This window comes from Bombus terrestris, chromosome 14 (genome assembly GCF_910591885.1).
Source record: "Bombus terrestris chromosome 14, iyBomTerr1.2, whole genome shotgun sequence".
Taxonomy (NCBI): domain Eukaryota; kingdom Metazoa; phylum Arthropoda; class Insecta; order Hymenoptera; family Apidae; genus Bombus; species Bombus terrestris.
The window spans coordinates 5,645,313-5,667,131 of record NC_063282.1 but is presented as its reverse complement, the minus strand read 5'-3'; the positions used below and the strand labels follow the sequence as shown (position 1 = coordinate 5,667,131).

At 38.3% G+C, this 21,819-nt stretch overlaps 1 protein-coding gene across 11 annotated transcripts in view; it reads right to left on the bottom strand.

Annotated features, from left to right (window-relative positions):
* Positions 1 to 4,239, bottom strand: part of LOC100651895 (mucin-5AC) — a 34,097-nt gene extending 29,858 nt beyond the window's left edge. For 7 of the 11 annotated variants that reach the window (XM_048411909.1, XM_048411899.1, XM_048411901.1 and 4 more), the window contains exon 1: positions 4,028 to 4,239. The gene's annotated coding sequence lies outside the window, so the exon portion shown is untranslated. The remainder of the gene's footprint in view (positions 1 to 4,027) is intronic. The other 4 variants (XM_048411905.1, XM_048411906.1, XM_048411907.1 and 1 more) reach the window with 1 other exon arrangement.
* Between the last annotated feature and the right edge of the window lie 17,580 nt (positions 4,240 to 21,819).

Sequence of the window (21,819 nt, the reverse complement as noted above, 5' to 3'; positions counted from 1 at the left end):
TTAATGGCGATTCCTCTATTCTGAATAATAGTTATACAACGTGGCAGGTGTCGGTTACTATTCAGGTTAATCAAAGGACATTGAAAACAGCGTTCTCTAGGAGATCGTTTAGTATAATCGTAATTGCAGCCGGTGAGAGCAAACAGCAGTGGCAGCGTTGAATAGATTCGTTCTTTACAAGGAGAACATCATTGAATAATAGCGTGAGTCAGTGCGCGGGATTTTTCTTTTGTCGATGGAAAATCGGCTTTTCATTGGAATTCTGGAATCTTTCAAGGTCGTGACTCAATTAAATCTCCGATCGTTTAAGTCTCGTTAATGATGGAAAGTATGCCGCCACAGATTCCTTATTACGAGAAATCATACTTTTTAATCACTTTTGTCATTTTATCGCATCGCGTACGACATTCTATCTTGAAATTTACACGGATGTACGAAGTTGGACGAGAAAGGGAACTGCGAGAGCCTTAAACGATTCGTCGATTAAGCAACGAGCGAAATAACGCGCTGCAGCTTTCCTGACGTCGCGATTCATTTTTAATCGGCTTCTTGTTGCACCTGACAATGAAATAAACTCGTCGACGCGGGAAAAACTCCACTCTCCGACTCGTGAACCGTGTCTGGTGGAATGTCCTTCGCGGATACCCAGTTTTTATCGCGAACCCGGGAAGAATGGCTCGTTAAGGCGAGTGAAAAAGCATCGCGTGCATCCGTATCTTGTGCATAATGCATTTTACTTATTGCACCTTGCGACTCTGTATTCCGTTCAGAGTTACGTACCCCATATAATATCATGATCAATTGAAGGAACACGAGTGACGACAGGTACACGAAAGCGAAATTCACCGACGCTTTTTAACCCTCTCGCTGCGGAATTCTTCGAACTGCAAGTATCTTTGATATTCGAAGCAATTTTTCTTTACACAAAGGTGAATATACGCGCGAATGTTTACGTTGCGACTTGTATAATTAAGCGCAGTTATAGTGTAATGCCATGGTGTAGGAGATTAGAAAAAGAAGTTTAAGAAAGATCGTAACACTATTATCGAGGACTGTCAATTAATACGACGGAATACTTTGATTAAATCTTCTTGATCGTGTGATTTTTTAATTTTTTGAGCTTCCTATTGTGCAAACACCTCAAACTTTAGTCCATTTATCATCCGTAAATAGCAGAGTAGACTTATGATAACGAATATAAAATATACAATCAGGAACGAAAATAAATGACAGGTAGTGGAAATACGTATCAATGAAGTTTCGTTAAATACAGCTTGTTTGAAACAAGGATAAAAAGATCAATTACAATCATTTTCCAAAATGATCTATGTACCATAAGGATATATATTAATAAATAAATCTTTAAGTACATAATATTGGTACTATTTCGATTAAGCTTCATTGATGTCTATATACTTCCACCACATGTTCGCTTGGCTTTGTCCCAGACTGTGTATCGTATGTGAAAAGGAAATGTAAAATGTGGCAGAAAATTCAAGTTTCATTCAAAAGATAAAGAAGAATGTGAATGCGTTTTGTAGCCATGTTACATATATATATATATAGAAATCTTAATAGCGAAAGGGATAACTCAAGCTGAAAATTCAAGAACGCGCGTAACCTTCGTAATATGCACTCGATGATTATCTTACGAAGCACATGTCGTATTAATCGCTTCCTTCTTATCTATATTCAATAGCTCCTAGCCGATTACTCTAGGTCCAAAAATATTTTTCGGCAGCCTTGCTAAAACGCTCCATTTACGGGTACTCGAGGACCATGACGAAGCAATGTCGGGGACAAGCTGCAAGTTGCATCGTAGTATGGTATCCGTACGAATGATTCAATGCCAAGATCGACGAATCGGTTCCCAACTGGTTAAACGGAATGCATGGCCGATCCAAAAACAGCTCGCGATTTTCGGCTGACCGATGCGATGAGAATCGTTAATGGAGCTGAGAATTTTCGGCCAGCACACGTTCGTTCACTCGACACGTTGTAACTTTGTAAATCGTGTCAGCTAACCCGGTAAAACAGTTACGTGACTCTAGCGATTGTATAAAGCGCACGATGCCGATTTTCGACTCTTCGAACGAGCGTGCGATTATTAGGAAAGAAATCAGTGCTTCTAATCTTTGACGATCTTTCAATCATTCTAAACGATCAACGTGTTTTTGTTTTTATTTTATATTGCCTTTATCGTCGACAAATTTCTTTAGTTTAAATTCCCGTTTTCGTAAATAGCAATTTCCTGTTTAATTGTCCGTTTGCAGCGCACAGTGCTATTTCTCAAAACATTAAAGAATTCTTTTATTTATTAAACCAAGTGCAAAGATCTGCGAAGAGAGGCATGAAACTAAAATATTATAATTAGCCTGCGGATATTTATGCGGATTCATATTTTTTACAAAGACTCTAAAAAGAAGCTAAGTGGATCTTTGTTTTATCTACATATAGTAATAGATGCAACATTGCGCATTATGCGTATTTTTGCATTTTTGAATGTATCATAAACACATAAAAATTCGCAAACTAATTATCATTATCTAACAAGTGCGCGAGAACAAGTTTGGGAGTTGAAAGTTTCTGCATAAGTTTCGATGTTAAAATATGGAAAGGGACAGTCTTGCGATATTCTCGCAGAAAATCGAAACGATCTAGATAATAATGACATCGGAGAATAGTGAAACTGTTGATAGAAATATAGTTTGCAAAAGTATTTCAGATCGAGCTATTTTATACTGTCGATGTTTTCCTTGATAAAATACCGTATCGTTTATCATTTTATTTGCGCTGTAGTGGGAAACAACTGCGAACACAATAGCAGCCGGTAAAATGCATATTCAACATCGGCTTTAATTTATTAAAACCTGTACTGCAGTTGCTCTAATCTCTTACATCAATATAGTGACTGTATGTAGTAAATGATATTAAACATAGTACAAGGAGTATTTTGATTTTGAAATCCAACCGCGTATTACAGAGAGTTCAAGATCCGGAAAGAACAATAATTTCTGAATCAACACAGTCGGGAAATAATAATAAATCATCAATATTGACGATGAATATCGGAGAGATAATTATTTCGAATTCTGAAAAATGTAAATATATTTCTCTTATAAAAGAGCATTTATAGATTCACAGTTTCTAAGAAGCAAAAAGGATAAGCTTACTATTCACACTGTTACTCTAATGTATTCATGAAGTCATCCGTGAAATGCATTACAGTCGATATAAATGACGTCATTACGGAGTAGCATTTGGCAACCAAAAAGATTGCTCAAATATAATAACAAGATCACGTTACCGAGCAACGTGTTAATGCGTTGCTACGTCCGTTCAGAAGTCGATGTCTTCATCTACCTTCCTTTCATCGAATTGAAAGCCGCGTATTAATTAAACAGCGCGTCGAAGTTTAACAATGATATACGCAAGGACTCGATGTTAGAACGTACGGTGCACTATATTGATCCTAATAAATTTTGACGTCATCGATACAAAATTATTATGACACTTCAAAAAAAAAAAAAAAAAAGAAGAAGAAGAAGAAAAAGAAAGAAACAGAGAAAATAGCTAAATGCGCGAACGAGTAAACGACGAGAAACTAACGTTATTGAATGTATCATAATTCGAAAGATGCGTACGAAATCTGTTCACAAATCTATGATTCAAATTTGTGGCAAAAAATCGAGACAATTAATTTGTTCTCCAACGACGAGTCGAGTATCGACTAGTACATACACAATCACGTCGTAAGGTTTACACTCGTAAATCCGTAAGTTCACTCGAGAAACAGGAAGACAACAAGGTTTCGGCGAAAACGTTCCTGTTTGCCGAGAAATTATCTTGTCGCCGGGAAACAGAAAACACCGTAAAACTCACTGTCAACGTAACACTTTCAGCAGGTCCGAAATAGATCACTCACGTCACGACATATCCCGACATAATGCTCTTCTAAAATCGAGTCGTAAATTTTCGAGGGCGTTTGCAAGGTTCCGATGGACCCAGAAAGGATCAACTTACTCACCTTTTTACGTAGGATCAACGATGACCTCTCTTTCAATTCGTACGGGTCCTCCTCATCTCGCGATTTCCTCAAGTTACGTTAAAGACAGCCACGATCTTGCATGAACCGCAAGATGCTCGTAAGCGACGCGAGCCCGGCGTGTTTTCAGGAACTATTCTGGAAATCGGTTGCCGATCGTGGCAGGTTCTCGAGAGGGAGTAAGTCCTGAGGACGCGGATGACTCCTACTTATAAAGACTTGGCCAAGTCTTGGCTCTCCAATTGGCTTCCACGTGTGTGCTCAACGTCTACGTAAGTCGGTACCCTCCGCACGTGCGTACGTATGCGTGTCTGCGAGTGTACACAAGAAGGAATCGTGGCTTCGTCCAGGTGGAAGGGGGCACAAACCGTGTTCCGATCGTTACACGTTCAATGCTGTTACACATTACACGAAGCAAATACCGAATCGAGCACCGGATCGCGCCTTTGACCAAATTCTCTCGTTTCTGTGTTAGATCGCTTTCTGTTGTGAGTTTTTATGATCTATAAACGATCATCGGAATTTAAATGATCTAACGATCATCGGAATTTAAATGATCTAACGATCATCTGACTGACAGGAGGCTAATTTTCCTTTCATAACTGTAATTCACAGAGAGGTTGTATATCGCTTAAAGTAATTTGAACATTGTTCTCCTTGCCATCTCTTTCTTCGTTTCTACATCTAATCCTTGTATATATTTTTATAATTCTTTTTGAACAACTTAATAATTTTGTAATAATTGTTTTGAAGTTAATCTTTATCACGGTATCTGCCAGTTATCCGAATGAAAATATGATTGACAGAAAAAGAATTTTGTTTTTTGACAGTTGTAATTCATATATTTACATACATTTCCTTCAAATAATCAGATGATTATCCTCCTTGTTACCTCGATAATTGTATCTAATTTCTGTGTATATTTCTATACGTGTATTGAAACGATCGTCTTAAAGTCAACTGTTATCATAGTATCTGTCAGGTCTAGAGAAATTCATTGCTTCTATCCATTTGGTCGATGCAAGAGAAACGTTTATAGTAGCGGCTAATATTTTCAAGATCAATTGAAATTTGTAGATTGCATGACGAATGAAGATGTGGTTGAACCGAGGTGAATATTTTTTCAGCAGCCGCAGTTCGTACAAAAGTTATATAGATTTGTAGAATTTGTAGAATAGAATAACAAATGAGAATGAGTTTCCTTTGGCAGTTGTAGATCATAAAGAAATTGTAATTCTGTAGTATTCGTTTGAAAAAAACAAACATAAGCAGATAATAGTTTCTATCGCAAATTCTACGAATATAATGAGGCGTCGGTTTATCCGGGAACAGCAAAGAGTCAATGGTCTCTATTGTATCGATCTTTGTACAATCCTACAGAACAGGTTTTGCTCGATGTTATATATTACGTCTAGTGAGTCGAAATTCCTTGAGGATACTTCAATTAAAATATTCCACGAAAGTATTCTCAATCCTTATCAGACAGGTATTCTTACAAATGTAAACAAATTATCTTTACAATTCGTTTCCGCGAACTAATTCTATTTTCGCCGAAACTAGCTATTACGAGGCATACAAGTTGCAAGTTGCAGGTTCAAACATGGAAATATGATAAATATTATAAGACGTATCGCGTTTGGCTTACTGTTAACGCATAAAGTTTAATGGCATCATAGTGTGGCTTGAAATTTGATATCACTTTAGCCTAAATACGTCAGCATCATTAATAAGCTGGCATTCCTACTGTATCAAGAAACGTGCTGCACGACTTCTGGCCAATTTAATTGTATTAAACGCATAATTGTGCAGGTGATTATGACAGTGGCGTATGTCATATATTTCTCGTTCCGTTTGACGCACGAACTAAATTCTGTTTAACTACACAACAACCAACTTAATCCAACGGTTCAATTTTTACTAATTTGTCAAGATGATTTCGGATTATTACAATGTAAATAGACGCGACGCGAAATGAGCGATAAACTCATCGTTTTTAGATTCTTAATTCAGACCACTTTCATAATCACCGGCACAATTATGAGCACAAATAAATTTTACGAATCGGCGGAATAACTTTCTCAGCCTCTGATCAATACCTAAAAAATCAAGTAAGTAAAGCAAATGAATACTCTCAATCAATGACAAACTCAACGTAACGTTTAATGTAACTATGACTATTCTGTTTACTTTCAAAGATTTTGGAATGATTTTGCATAAACAGGACATAAACCTGTAATCTTGGAAGATCCCAACTGTCGTGTTCTTATTCTTAACGGTTCGAGAATTAGCACACTTTTCGCAGGTAAACCATGTTTACAATGATAAGCGACGTGAAACGGAATCTGGTTATAAATCAATGACGACAAGAAGCAGAGTCTGTCTGATCGTTGCAAATCACGCTCGTACGTCCTTGCTGGGTTTGCACGACGGTGATGTTCCTCTTCTTTCTACGTTATAGCACATGCACGTTACTTTTACACATGACCGCCCGGCAACAGGTTCCGCTATTAATATCTCGATCGACATACGATCTGAGAAAAAAAGAAAAAAATAAGAAGAAGAAGACGGTTCCTGCCGAACATTGTCCTACAGATCGTCGTTTTGCGCCCGTGATCACCTGCAGATCGTCGAGACGAGAACAATATTTAATTTGTCAATGTCAGATAGTGGGCTGATAACAATGAAAAATTTTTATATACGACGGCACGTAAATAATTTTCTTGTTTTTGACGAAGATACATCACGTGAAAAGCCTTTTTCGTCGAAATTCTTCGTAATCAGATCAGATCCGATGCAATCACATTTGTTAGTCTTCGGTAATATTATGTTAGCGTTTCGTCATAATCTGTTCGTGCAAATTTATTCGAGGATTTTCAGGAATTGCAGAGAGTTGCAATGTACATTCATTTTCAGCTGAAATATGAACTTGGGAGGACGGTGCGACGCCGCTAGGAGCATTAGTTATTCTTGAAGATTTAATCGGTAAATATGATGTCGGAGAAAGTATATTTCATGCATTGTGTAGTTTGTACTAGCAATAAATTGAGACACCTGCAACAGAGATCGTTTTCATAGCTATTTTGGATTTTAATAGTACGTTTAGATCTTTAGAAAATTAGTTAATAAAGAAAGAATAATATCTAGAATCAGAGTCGAGGAGAAGAATGCTTCGATAAAATGAAAAATTCCACAACAACAAGATAAAAAAAATACCTAAACATGTGGAAGACAATCATAAGTACAAAGACAACGAAATAAAAATTTGATAAGTTTGCCCGTTGGTTTCCTGATTTTGATATTGCGTGACACGTTAATACGACCCGATCAAAAAGGGAAGATCTTCGCCAAATATTTAATAAATCCACGAGATTCTGGAACCAGCCAATGATATAATTAGTCTCAAGACCAAACATAATAAACCATTTGGAGCGATTAAAATAGTCGCAAAAATATTGAAATATTTAAGATATCGAATTTGAAACGATCCAATTCCAAAGTCAATTATTTCAATCTAAGATCTTTTTGTATTACCTTAGAAACTAATTAAATAGAAATGCCTACTAGTCATCAAATAGTCAAATAGTCAAATCAGCTCAACACCCGAATATTCAATCTTCGCGATAAAAAGCTAGACTTTCTCAAACGCGCGCGATATGAAATTCACTGAACCATTATTGCTTAACAAAACACATGTTCTAAACATCTCCGGCTCGGTCTTCCAGTGCAACGCGTGGTTTATTACCTCACCGATTGTTATCCAAATTATAGGTTTCAGGAGAAGGGTCAACGCTTCTTAATGAGAAGTTCGTCGAACTCTGAATCCATAGATAAAATTGCTAGGCGACGAGAAGCCGGAAGAGAAGATAGAACGAAGAAAGAAAGGAAGAAAGAGATGGACGCATCGATCGCAATTTTCGGTGAAAAGGCTTGCATTCCGCCGCGTTTGCTCGGCAGGATCAGGGGCCGTCGATTATCAGCAATTATCAGCGATTGTTCTCGCGTGTTCGTTCCACGCGAATTCCGGAATAACGAAGCGACCCGTGGGAATTTCGCCGTGCATTCGCTGTTTCCTTCTTTTTCCTTCCACCGTGCAAGGATGCTCGTGGACAACAACGCCTTGCCGGTGGAGAAACGATAGAAGCATTGAACTTACTGGCTAGAGAAACCTCGAGGGACCAACGCGCAGTATAACATAGGTATCTGCTGCTTGGTGGTAACAGTATAACATAATAAATGTACTGTGGTAAACGGAACCCTTAACTGGGGATCCTCGTTCCTCGCGTCGTTGTTATTTTGAAGCAACAGGTCTGCTGTAAACGTCTCCTAGTAATATGCGATTATGGGATTGCGTGCGAGAGACGTACGCGTAACTTTAATCTGCTCTCAGTTTTATTACCTGGCCATTTAATTCGATGGATAGATATCGAGAAACATCAAATGTTTGGAAGAGGACTCGCATGAATTTTCAAGGCAGTAACTTTCTCTTTTTAATGATTTTCGTAACGGAATTAGGTAACGGGATATTTTCAAAGATCGCGGGGCACGTTAATTTTACGAAGCGAACGTTTGTCGATCGATAGAGAACAAAGTTCTTTGAGGATGCTGGCCTATTCGAATGCAAACGATTCCGTAGAAGTTAGCTGTTAATTGTATCAGCGTGTTAAAGGAGCGAGCGAAGAACAGAATGGCCTGCGGCGTGGAAACACGAGTAGAAAACTAGGTAGTAGAATACGGTTGCAATGGGCAGACACAGAGGGTCGGTGCATCAGCGTGCATACAGAAAATATACGATCGCAGCGAAAGGAAGTACAATGGACCGTATTTCAGGTTTCTGTAACCATAAATGTCCGAAAGGAAAAATCTGCGCGACTGTGTCCGAGCGATTATAGCTGTCGTTTTACGTTGGATTGCAGTAAGGGAGGAGGCGATTCATTCCACGGAAAAGTCTGTGAATTAACGAGCAGCGGAATAAAGCGCGGAAGTGCGGCTCCTTGGACCGGGCCCTGTGTACCAGGCCTGATCCATGAATTATTCCGCTACGAACGACTAACTCGATTCTCCTGTCTTGCAGATTTTTCCATCAGAAAGGGATAGAACTCACCGAGACAGGGTTTGTAATCTCTATTTAGAGACAGCCGACCAGTCTTTGTTGGAATTTCCATTCTAACCGTTGCATCCGACTCGTTCAATTTTCTTGCTTATCGATTCACTTAGCCGACAACGTTTCTATTTTTATTCCACCGTATTAAACCCTGATAAAAATACTATACCGCCCCGTTTATTTGTTCGTTAAGCTTTCTTTCACTTTTGCTCGACTCCACGTTCCTTCTGCTACAAAGAGGAAAACAAGAAGATGGCGGGCACGATTCAGAAGACCGGAGAGGCAGCAGAGGCGCCAGGCGAGAAAGTGAACAGGGTGCTGCACCTGTTACCACCTTACCGTGCCCGAGCATCGGACGAATAATGACGAGGAATAATAAAGATCGCCCATGAATCCTCCTTGCGTTTCCTTTTTGTCTTTTCTCCGGTGCCGGCCGGATAGGGAGCGCAAACGAGAGGGAACCCTTGCTTGGAAGCCTTCGAAACCGGGCGCAACCTATAAATAACCAACCGCCTCTTTGCATCTCTTTGCGCTTCTTTTCTTTCTCTTCTCTTCCCATTCCAGCGCGCACCTCCGACGCACACGTTTTCGCGTTCAGAGACCCCGTAATTCAGGTTCCTTCGCACGTACGCGCGTACAATCGGCGCAATTAATGTCTCCGACGAGAAAGCCCTCCGCTGTATTAGTTGGAAAAATATATTCAAACGCGCAGGATAAACGCGTTTCTTTTCTTTAGAAATCTCTTCGGTCACTCGATTTAATTCGATGCGGATCGCTACGTTTATTTCGATCCGTTGCTCCCGGATGAACGAGCTTGGAAGAAATGAACAAATTTACTCATGCTGTTTGCGTCGAGACAGATTTTGACATATTGGCGAAAAAGTCTGGTTTTCCCTAGAAAGGATTACCCTGGAAAAATGGACTGGAAATTTACGAAACGTCGGGACAAAACGCAACGCACAGTGGAGCTCTGTTTATCCGAACTCTGTTTATTGGATTGGAAATCTCATTTAATATCCTTCCGGTTGGATGAACTGAATTTTTGCTAGTATCATTCAACTTATAGTGACGGAGGAAAGAAAGTGTACTGAAATAAGAAGTATGAAGGTATATCATAATTTTACAAAATGGATTTATCGATATTTGTATGAATCTAACGGTACGCATCATAGCACAGAATAGATGACTATTACTAACGTGATAAGAACATTTGCGCAAAAGTTGCTAAAGTAGTGCATCAATCTTAAGCTCTCTTTTATCCGTCACTGTATCTGAACATTAACTCCTATTGTGCGAAGATAGTAAATAAAGAAGAAAGTTGGTAAACTCTTATTATGAAGTCCAATAGTGTATAAACTGTTTGTCCTTTGATAAGGCCAGATTAATGGAATTTTATACTATAATAACAACACGATTGAAGCTCGAAGAGTTACACGTCATTTAATCATCATGAAAGTTCAAGATCTAGAAAACTTTTTGCCTGTCTTGGTTTTGTTAATTTTCGTGCAGGAATACTTATGAATCAAGCATCGTGCTGCTTGGAAATATCGTTTAATCGCGATGTAGCCGGATGATGTTCGAAAGCCTTTCTGGGTAAGACGAAAAACCGCAGGGCCCGCGTCAAAGGTATGTTTAAGTGGAGGTTGCTCGTTCAAATTCATTACGGGCGTCGATTATTTATTAGCCCAGATCGCAGGGCGAAAACGCGGCGGTTTAATGTGAGGTTTAAGGCAGAGAGCGAATTTTATCAATTTCCTCGAATTAAGGGGAATCACGATGCAGGATACTTCACGAAGGCGAATAACGTCCAAGAGAAGCAGCTGTGAACAGATAATGACTTGCACACGTCTTTTAACGACGCTTCAAAGAGGATCATACGACAGATTAATAACCATCAAGGATGATACGTACAATTAATTTAATTTCACTTACTTCTGAAAGGACTAAATAAATGTCGCTTACAAGCGGAACAAAATTGAAAGTGACATCGAAAGAAATAAGGAAGAGATGTAACGTTACGAAGTTCCAAAGTAAGTGAACGTAATAGGTAAATATATTCAAGTAAATATACTTCTAGTATGTATAAGACTATACTTCAGTAGTTGAGACTGAGAATGTATAGCATGAAACCTTTAAAGCGTAAAATAATCTGTTTAACTCCTTAACACCTCGCGCTGTGTACGTTTCGGATCCTACATATTTTACGATGCGCAATATCGTGATACCAATTTAGATACGAGCAGCGAATTAAAATTCTCGAAATTTTGAAATCCACATATCTAAAACCCTGCAATAAAAGAAGTAAAGATATAATATAAAAATTATTTGTTAGGATACAGTTGAGAAATTTCAATCAGTAAACGAAAGTACTACATTTCTACCATATGTATGCACGTGATTTCAATTTAAATACGAGCGGTGAATTTATCTTGAAATTTAAAAACCTACCTATTCAGAACTCTGCGTTTAATTTGAGATTTATTTATCAAAATATAATTGAAAAATATCAATCAACAAGAGAAAATCGTGATACCATATTGTAATGTTTATAAGATCCTATAAGTAATGAACATGTTAATAAGCTATTTTTATCAAGGATTCGAGGTCCACGAAACAACCAGGAAATTGTAATATCTCAACTCGAACTTAAGCGTGACGAAGAGATTTACACACACTTAAAGTATCAGGAGAAACTTTTAAGGGCTCGAAAACGAGCAACACGCAGATAGAATGCGCTCGTGAATCAGACAGAAATCGGTAATAATTTTTTCGGCTCCCTAATTTGCTACCTTAATGACTGGACATGATATGCAAATGGCAGGGTGCGAGCATTCGGGCGTTATAACGTCCAAGCGACACGATTTGCCGATCAGGTATACTTTTTGGGTCCGCTGCACTCGTCTACAGGGTGGCAAGAATACATTGAGTGCTATGGGTCAACGTTCCGATGGATTATCTCCGCGTAATGGGACACACGTTCGCGAGATCTGGGAAAGAAGCAAGAGTAGAGTTGAAAAAGAGACAAGAGGAAAAAAAGAGGATTGGTCACGGGATCCTGGTTGAATGTCTGAAAAGGAAGCGGCGAGTGTTGGGAACAAAAACCTTTTACCCAACCACGAATCTATTCTACGAGTTAGAAACGCGAATAATTACCAGGTTAGAGGAAGAGGAAACGGACGGTCAGCCAGCCGTTGAAGTCGAGGCCATCGATAGCTATCGACCAACATTTCCAAACAATAATTATTGATGATGCCAGGGAAGTAAAGTAACAGTTCATTGATAACATGATGAATTAACGTAGAACTCTAATAGAGCTGTAAGATAACGAATGAAAGATATTTGCAAACAGATACATCAGTATCTGTGAATTACAGGGTTGATAGTAGAGGCGTAAGAAATTATCTTAGGACATATGGAAAGAGCAAAGCTAATAAATTAACAAGCGCTATAATAAATGATCGATGGCGGAGATTGTAGGCTCAAAGATCTTATTCGCGATCTTATTCTTCACGATGAAAAAGCAGTCGTTAGAATTAATCGTTAGGGGATTTGTGGGAAGAAATCAATTCTTTCGCTTTAATGAGGGTTTCCTGAAAGTCCCGTGGGTACACACTTCGCTCCTCTGATCTAAATTCTAAACAGATCACGTGAATTTCCTTGGAAATAAATGATTGTCGTAACTTTTAATTAGACGAGCCTTTGTGTTGGCTTCGGGTCGCATGAAAAAGAAGTTGCAGAGGAACGAAAGCTTATTGAAAACCCCGTAAAAAACCTTCATGTTAATTTTGAGATTGTTAAAAGTCGATGTCCAGATAGAAAAGAATTTAGGTCGAGGAATGTTTAAGAGGAACTTGAACCTCGAATGATCGCTTCGCATGAATGCAATCATTCGCATTTCACGCACCGAAGAAGGCAAGGGCTTATGTAAATTGTTTTCCTAACTTTTTGCTTCATTGTACACCGGACGGATGTCCATCCGAGAAAGAGTCTACCTTCTAAGCTAACGGTTCCTCCGTAAACGTTCGTAAACCGAAACCAACAAAACTTTATAATAAATTATATTTTACGATACAGTAAACAGAATTGCTGTAGAGATGTGTTTCGACTTTTATCTTATAGCCTAAGCAGTTCACGCAGAACTGCACGGATCATATAATTACATATTAACTATCGATAATTACATCTTTATGAGTAACACATCGCGTCCATTGCCATCATCTATCGATTATTCTATTAATTACGCGGATGATCGTACTAATAATTCATATCCTCCTATAGCAAACGACGAGCTATCGGCGAGGAAAATCTAAACGAAGATCCTCCGCGTCTGCTAACGGGCCCTGAGCAAACCAGCAGAAAAATGAACGTACACAAGGACACGCGTTTGAGAGTACTATAGGTAAAAGTGTCACCAGTCGATTCTTCGGGTCGCGGAGTTCTTTTATTCATTTATTCCGCGCACACCGAGGCATCCTTCTTGAAAGATTCATTCAACATTCTCAACATTTTTACGCGGCAGAATCGGAGGCGCGATCGCGATTCTTCCCTGATCAACGGGTAACTCGAGACCCGATCGTCGTCCTCCTTTTCGTCATCGCTATGACGATATTCTATGCTGGAATACGCGCATCGTCGATCGAAGATTTGCTTTTTTTCTCTTTTCAAATTTCTACCAATCGATTCCTCGCTCGGAACTATAAATAAACTTGATAGCATTCTTTGGCGACGCGAAGGCAACTTTATTAGGCGCAGCAGGCTGTTACATACAGAGTTCGATCGAATAATACGAAACGTAATTTTGTAGCGCGTATCTTTGTAATCTAGATGATCGGCTATTTGATCGAGCTTAAGACTAGAATCAAAGATTTAATCGGATATTTTTCTTCCAAACAATTCGCTTAAAAGCTAAAACAGAACTATAGAAAATTCTCGAACCACTGATAAACAATGACAAATTAATAACAGAAACGGATGACATATTTATCGGAACATGTCCTGTTCGGGGTTTGATACGCACGCACGACGATTTCGCGATGATAAATTGTTTTTGTTTTTTAATAAATTGTAAATTTCCATGAGCTGACACGAAGAAGTGTTATCAGCGGCCTTGTTATTCCTTTTATCTTCATTATTCTATTGTACTTATTCTTCGGCGATTCTCTTTTCGTTATTGCCCAGGCTATTTGATCCCACATCTTTAACCGGGTCAACGAGCCGTCTGAATAACGTTGCAAGAACTTCGCGATTTCAGATATCCTTGAATTCTTTCGATTCCCACTAGCTCGTATCTGCTTCAAAGGAGACCAAACGTGGTAGAAGAAGCGTGGTCGAATATTCTTAGATATCGTCTGTATTAAAATATCACAGTTGGATGTGGTTTCATAGTATTAACATTTTCGTCTGTTTTTATGCCAATACTGTTTCATTATCTGTTAACAATGTTTGTTGAATTTCACCGAGAACGGAGGTCGATCGAATCATTGCCTGACGCGTGTATCATTAACATCGATAAAATTCCAACGGATGTAAGTACTTGCACCTTGCAAGTACGTCATCTCAGATCCTATTGGAAATCGATTACGTGCATCCTTGACTGTTCTAATTTATTACGAATAACATCGTGTAGGGAATAACGAACTAGGATTATAAATAGCGTTAATCCTCTACCGGTTTAGGTTACTTAATTTTAATTTAAATTCTATATCTCGCGCGATGAGCACTATTCGTAGGAGTTCTGTCGCGTAAAATACAGAATGCTAATTAAATTTTTATTAAAAATTGCAGCAAGATTAGTTTAAACTCTGCGATATCAGATGCGATATCAATGGAGACAGAAATTGCTCTTTTAAATGGAAACAAAATTCTTTTTCGTAAGAAACAAGTTACTACATCGAACCTAGGCGTGAAACTGTACATACGTTCATTGTTTCGCGTGGAAGGTTATCCTTGACCCAGAAAGTAGCTAGATTCCGTGACCGAAATTATTGATCACAGCTCTGTGGTATTTCACGGATGAGGCTGAGATTAATCTATATGACGTATCCTTAAGTCGACTTTTTGCATACATCTCAAATTCTACGGAAAATTTTGCGTTTCCTATGTCTTATGCTCCTGCGCGTCGTTAAAGAAACATCGAAGAAGCATCGGTAGTATACGGCAGTCGAGAAATGTTTCTGTTCAAAAATACCAATAACATAAATATCGGCCGTTGCTGATACATCTGATTAATATAACGGGCACGAGACCAGGTTTTGGGTCGTGTTGAGTCATCGTCCAAAAGGATCATTCGTCTCGCTACGAATAATGAACGCTTACCTGTAGATGCTTGTTCGCCCTTTTCTTTTCTTTTATGCAACGTTCTATCGAAAAATCCTGTATCAAACACCGTATCGTTGTCAATAAATGAATTTTATGTCGTTATACTTTCTTCAGATTTTTCCTGAGTCACATAAAGTGACTAAAACAAAAACTTAATATTTTTGGAATTCTATGAAAATGCTTCGTCTAAAACATTTTCTTGCCTATGAAATTTCTCAACTTGTATCTATATTAACTTGTATTTTAGATTTTCGTGAATTGTTGTTAGAATTCTGTGCCATGCATTGATTATGAAGGAAAACGCCTGCAGAGGCGACAGGAAGAGAGTTGCAGTAGGTTGAAGTAGCTTTTTATCATAACTTTCCGTATTTTGACTTCCTGAATAAACTAACGGTATTCTCCCAAACTTATAGGCAACGATTAATAATGTTCGCTGTGTCGAACATGGAGGTGTATCCGAAAACAGGGTCATTAATCTTCCTCTGGAGCCGATCATAATCAGTTTTAATTTTATATTCCTAATTACGTACATACACGGTGTTTACTAATTACCCCTGACTTCAAGATCTTACAACAAGAAATCAATAAAATTAGGAAGTTAAGAAACTTAAAGATGAATGAATTATCCCAAAATTTGATTTACGATAAAAACGGAATATAAGAGACAGTAATGTGATGTCGTTAACTGTAAATTAACATTTAGACGTGTAATTTTGTAGCTGAGTAATTTACGATTATGGAGTTTGGTGACAGACGAAACGCGGTGCAACGATTTAAGGAGTTCGAGCACGAATCTGCATACTTAAACATCCGAACAGTGACGTCCGAAGGAACCCCGTTGACTGAATATCAGCATGCGGAATATCGAAGCCCCTGATTACTCGCATCAAAGTTACAAGGAAGAAAATGTCACGGTATCAGGATTAATCTTTGCTGCGTAATTGGATACTTGACTAATATGGAATTCACACGAGAAGTACTTCTTCCTTAACTCCAATTATTACCTTGTCGTTTCTTCCTTGTAATAATTAACACGTCGAATGTGTAATCTAACATCTAACAACTACGTAATCAATCTAATTTTAATTCTTATCCGCTTTCAACAACATCCAGTCATTTTTCCTACGCAATAATTAAGACATCAAATATGTAGATCGAGATATAGTAATAGTTAACGTAGTAACCCGTTTAATTTCCATTACATGAAACTTCCAATTCTTTATCTCCATTCAGTAACGTCCAGTCATCTTTTTCTTGTAATTAACATGCCGAACACGTAGATCGGGATCTAGCCATTTAATTTCTAATAATCAAAACTTCTAGTTACTACGAATGATAGAACGATCGATGGTCCGCTCGTATATCGTTGCTGTCCGCTACTTCAATCTTGTTCATACACGAAATTGTTATCTTGGACACATGTAAGTATAATCTTCGAATATTTATACGCACATTCCTCCGTGTTTCATTATTTTTCTCGACAAGGCGGTCTATGCGGTGTCCTAGTAATCGTTTCTTGTATACAAGATCGTTTCCTCAGCTTCGGCCGATAAATCTTTTCCAAGGTTTGCCTCGCCGAAAAATACTAACGGTAAAGAGCTGACGTATCCTGACTGCTTGTCAAGCATAAAAAGATACAGGTGTGTAAATTCGACTTGTGTCGTGTAGAAACTGATATTGTTATCAACAACGTACACATCGTTCCCTTGCAACTTCACCGGAATTTAATTCGAGGTTCGCGGCCTCGGGTGTTACACTCGCTACGTTAAATTACACGAAATTATGGTGATTCCGTTGAATTTATGCTAATTGACCCGTGGAGCATGTGAAACACGTAATATACTTGTAAAATACGACGTTATTATCGTGAATCTAGCAAAAATTAACTCTGCCGCGGTCCACGAATTTTCATATTTAATCTTGTTCTAATTTTATCAATCAAAAAGAATCTGTAATGGTTTAAGAAGATATTTGACATATTACCAACAGAAAATGCGTGACTCAACGTCTTACATTTTGTAACCACTGACATATTTCTCCAAAATATGCGGGAACTGCGGTAAAATTTGTTTCACAGTATGCCGTAAACAACAGTAAACAGTGTGCTAACGTACCGATAGTATACCGATAACAATTTTTACGTATTTTGTTCAAACTAGAGATAGCTTTTAACGCTGAAAAGATACAACTGATATTACATGTATGATACAGATTACAGAAAATAGCTAAAAGAACGCGGTAGAATAAATCAGTGACTGAATTACGATAAAATAAGCGGTGTTAACATTCTTATTTGTGAGAGGTGTCGTAGAGAATAGCAATGACGAACGGTTGCACGATTTGTCGTGGAAAAACGTGCTGTTAACGGTATAGAGGGGTAATACTGCAAGGCAATAAAGAAATGTACAGAAGTGTGTAAATTATCCGACTACACGTTCCCTCGTACTGATTTCCTCGCCCGCGTAACGTTACTACGGGATTCTTGTCTCGGAAAGATCGCTCCTCGAGCGTTGCAACGGTCGACTGAATTTTTTTGATAGGATGCAAAGACACCTTACACCTTGCTAGGTGTGGAATCTAACCGTAGACACTCGATACTCGCTGATAGCACCTTTCTTTTTAATTCGATTGCCTGAGGCTAGCTAATCGTATCGTGACTCAGTTGATTATCTGCAACATTATTAATACAGTGTTTGGTTGGATGATCGGATTTTATCAAATAACGTAAAGCAACGTACTCATTAAAATTGAAAATACACTTATGGATCGCCGGTATACTTGTTTCGAAGCGACGTGATTTACATACAGAAGCTTCTGTTTTCACAATTTAATTTTCGTATCTGTAAAAATAACTATGGTACTTGAAACACAGGATTGTTGAAAGAGTCATCAATTTCCGTTTTTAGATTTCAAATCTTCGCGATGTTTGGATCACGTATTTGTGGTTCTTTAGGTTTCTATCTTTATTATGTTAACAAATAATCTTTGTACGAAATCTATTTCTTTGTTATTTAAAAATGTACATATCCCAAATTGATAAGACAGAGAGATTAAATACGTTGCGCGTTGTTCTGACGTTTCGTGAACGTTCCACTTCATTTCTTCAGGGCAGAACCGAAGGAAGAATTATGTTTTATTTGCATAAGAAAAAGGAGCGAATTCGAAATGTACGTAACTTTTTACAATGTAAAGATAAATTTGATACAACAATTTTTTGCGGGCATAGTGGAATACCATCGAGAAAACATGATTAGTCCTGTGATAACTACAGTCAAAGTAGAATCAATCGTAAAATCAATATCTTGCGTACACCCTGAAGATGAATACATCATCACCTCTTTATACTATATCTAAGGAAACCATACATTTAACTTCATCGAAGTTTCCGTTTGGCCACCTCTTCTTGATTTTAAACAACCCTACTGTTAGTCACAAGGCCTCCACAAACCAATAAGGAAATTCACGAAATCTTAAATCCGAATCATCCGGATCGCGGCGCCAATTTTACGATGGAGATACAGTTAACCGTTGATTTCGTCCTCCTCTGCTCGCGCCTTATTTCCAGTTATTTCCTCACAGCGCCGGATTTCATTACTAAGTCCCGTGTCATCCGATATCCGTCATAAATTCGAGGACACTTCATAACGCTGACAAATTTCATACGACTCGGGCTCTCTGATCCAACCGAAAAACTTCTCCGTATTTTTCTGAAATTTCTTAATTCAACAAGGCGTTTGCTCAAGACGGTAGCTCACTCGACATTGTTTATGTCATCTTGATCGCGTCAAAACAATCCAATAAAACGTCGACTAATTACACGTCCGACGAGGAAAGGAACGATGTGGTAAAGACTTGATAAATCGTTTACGAGCTATAGTAGGTAGCCACGTTGGGAGCATATAGATCAAAGATAAAGGATACTGAAATTAGGCGAATTCAAATTTTCGACAAAGGCCTTGGCCCAGAAAACCTGCCTCCAGGAACTCCTACCATTCTCTAAAAGACCAATGATCGATCTGTCGTTCTTGAACTTGATCTTCGGCAGCTTTACCTCTCGCTTCACCGTTGATTCAAGATACTCAATAAATATAGTAGCCTACGTGGGCAGCTGGAATTTATTCGCTGGCGCGAAAGGGTCGTTAACCAACGTAAAACGTGGTTCAAGCATCGTTTCCATGAGAGAAACATGAACAGCGAAAGAGAGAGATAAATAAAGAAGCGGAGGATCGACGACTTTGGCTCCTTGAAAAATAACGAAACACGCTGTAATGTCCCCGCTAAATGCTGTTCCATTGGATCTCCATAGCGTCCTCGACTTCCCGGCCACGATTTCTTCTTCGCTTACAATTGCGCAATTCCTTTCGCGTTGCTCTCGCTTCGACATTAAAGTTGCAATAGCTAAAGTAAATACCTTAAATACCTTGCATTGTAAATTTTGTCGTTGATAATTTCGTCTGGGTACAATCTAATCTTCTTCTTTCTCAATTGTTTACTGCATATAGTCACTCTTTAATTGTTTCCACAGTGAAAAATTTCCAAAGAATACTTTGTATTTTTCCTTCTTTCGAATTGATGCATGGTCTCCCTGAAAGAAAAGAAAATTGGTTAGTACACACCGAATGCATGTTTTTTTTATGTAGAAATTAATTAGTTATCACTTTTTGAGATTCTTTTTCCGAAACTGCGACACGAAACGGTGTAATATCATTACTCTGGAAATATATGCAAATGGCACACGCGAGCGTCGCCCATCCTTTTTCTTAATTCTCATGCTGTTACGTGTACCAACTATACAGAAATCAAACTGGTCAAAACTCTTTTTGGAAATGTCTCAATTCCTTTACGCGTATGATACAATTTGTGTTTCCAATTTTCAAAAGATAGATGATATACTTGTTACAAGGAAATAACAATAAAGTTACAGAGCGAACATAGAAGAATAGTGTTTATAACAGCATTTTTCTTCATTTTCAGTTCCCGATCGACGTGGGTTCTGAAACGTTCACGTTCGTATTTAATAACACGCATTGCATCATAATTTCCCATTAGAGTTTGAAAATCCCCATAGTCTGGCATTTACTTTCTGATTTCGATGACAGAGCGCAGTGGAGTACCGTAATATGAGGAAGTTTCAAAAGTAAATAAAGACTGCAAAAGGAAAACGACCTACGTGAGATACAAGAGCAGTCTTAAAAGATTGAAAAAGAAAATAGTGAAGAAGGAAGAAGAATAAAGGGCCAAGAATCCAGGCACGAACAACAGGTTTCTTTTTCACAAGAAACAGCACTCGAGGGTTCATGGACACCGATCTGGAGCTGATAAAAGCTTCGGTTTTTTCCTCTTCTTTTGTAAGCCATTTTTGGCTGTTCCTTGACTCCGACACGCTTCACGAGTTGCTTTTTTAACAGCCACGTGTTCCGTTAAGGATATTACCATGCGGAGATTCCAAGATGCGGGAAGCAAATGCAATTCTCTGAACTTCAACGACCTTGCAGGCGGGGAATCCCTGCAAGAACGCACTATGTCGTTGAACTATTAGCGAAATTATTTCATGAAACAAAATGGAAATGAAGAATACGTTCGCAATTTATAATTTGTGACTTTTTGCAACCAACCAACATTTGTCGCGATCATTAATTATTAAATTGCAGATATATGAACGTTTCTATACTGTGGATTTTATACAAATTAATATCTTTATGAATGCTCTTAAATTTCCTATAAATACATAAATATCCATAGAAAAGTTCAATACATATTTTATGAAAATCTTGCGATTATTTCGCGTATTTCCAACAGTACCATCCTCCATCAAACAAATTCCACATAGTTGCAGCAAATTCGCAATTCAAGATGAATCAACCATACAAAAGTATTGCACGATTAAGTCTCTTTATTTCGGTTATTTATAGCTCTTCCATTCTGATGGACAGGTGGACAGCGAGAATGATTTCGCTGTCTGTCTTAAGCGCGATGGTACCGGAAGCAAGCTTTTATTCTGCACGTCCGAATGCCCGTGAAAAAATTACGTAAAATCGGCGGATCTGCGTGACGTAACATAAAACAAAACGAATGCCAGAGATTTGCCCTTTACGATGAATCACCATTTGTCATTACCACGCAACACGTATTTTTCTTCTTTCTTTCGCTCGTTAAGCCATGCCACTTTCAATGAACAACGAACAACTCTTGAGTTTCTACCTCGTGTGGTCGTAAAGAGGTTCCTTCTGATTCGGATCTACGAGACTGAGTCGTTGTTAACCAAACAAATAAGAAAGACCAGAGAAGAAGGAATATGTATTTCCTTGGAAAGGAATTGACCATATTTCCAAGCAGATTTCTACTCAATGGACGC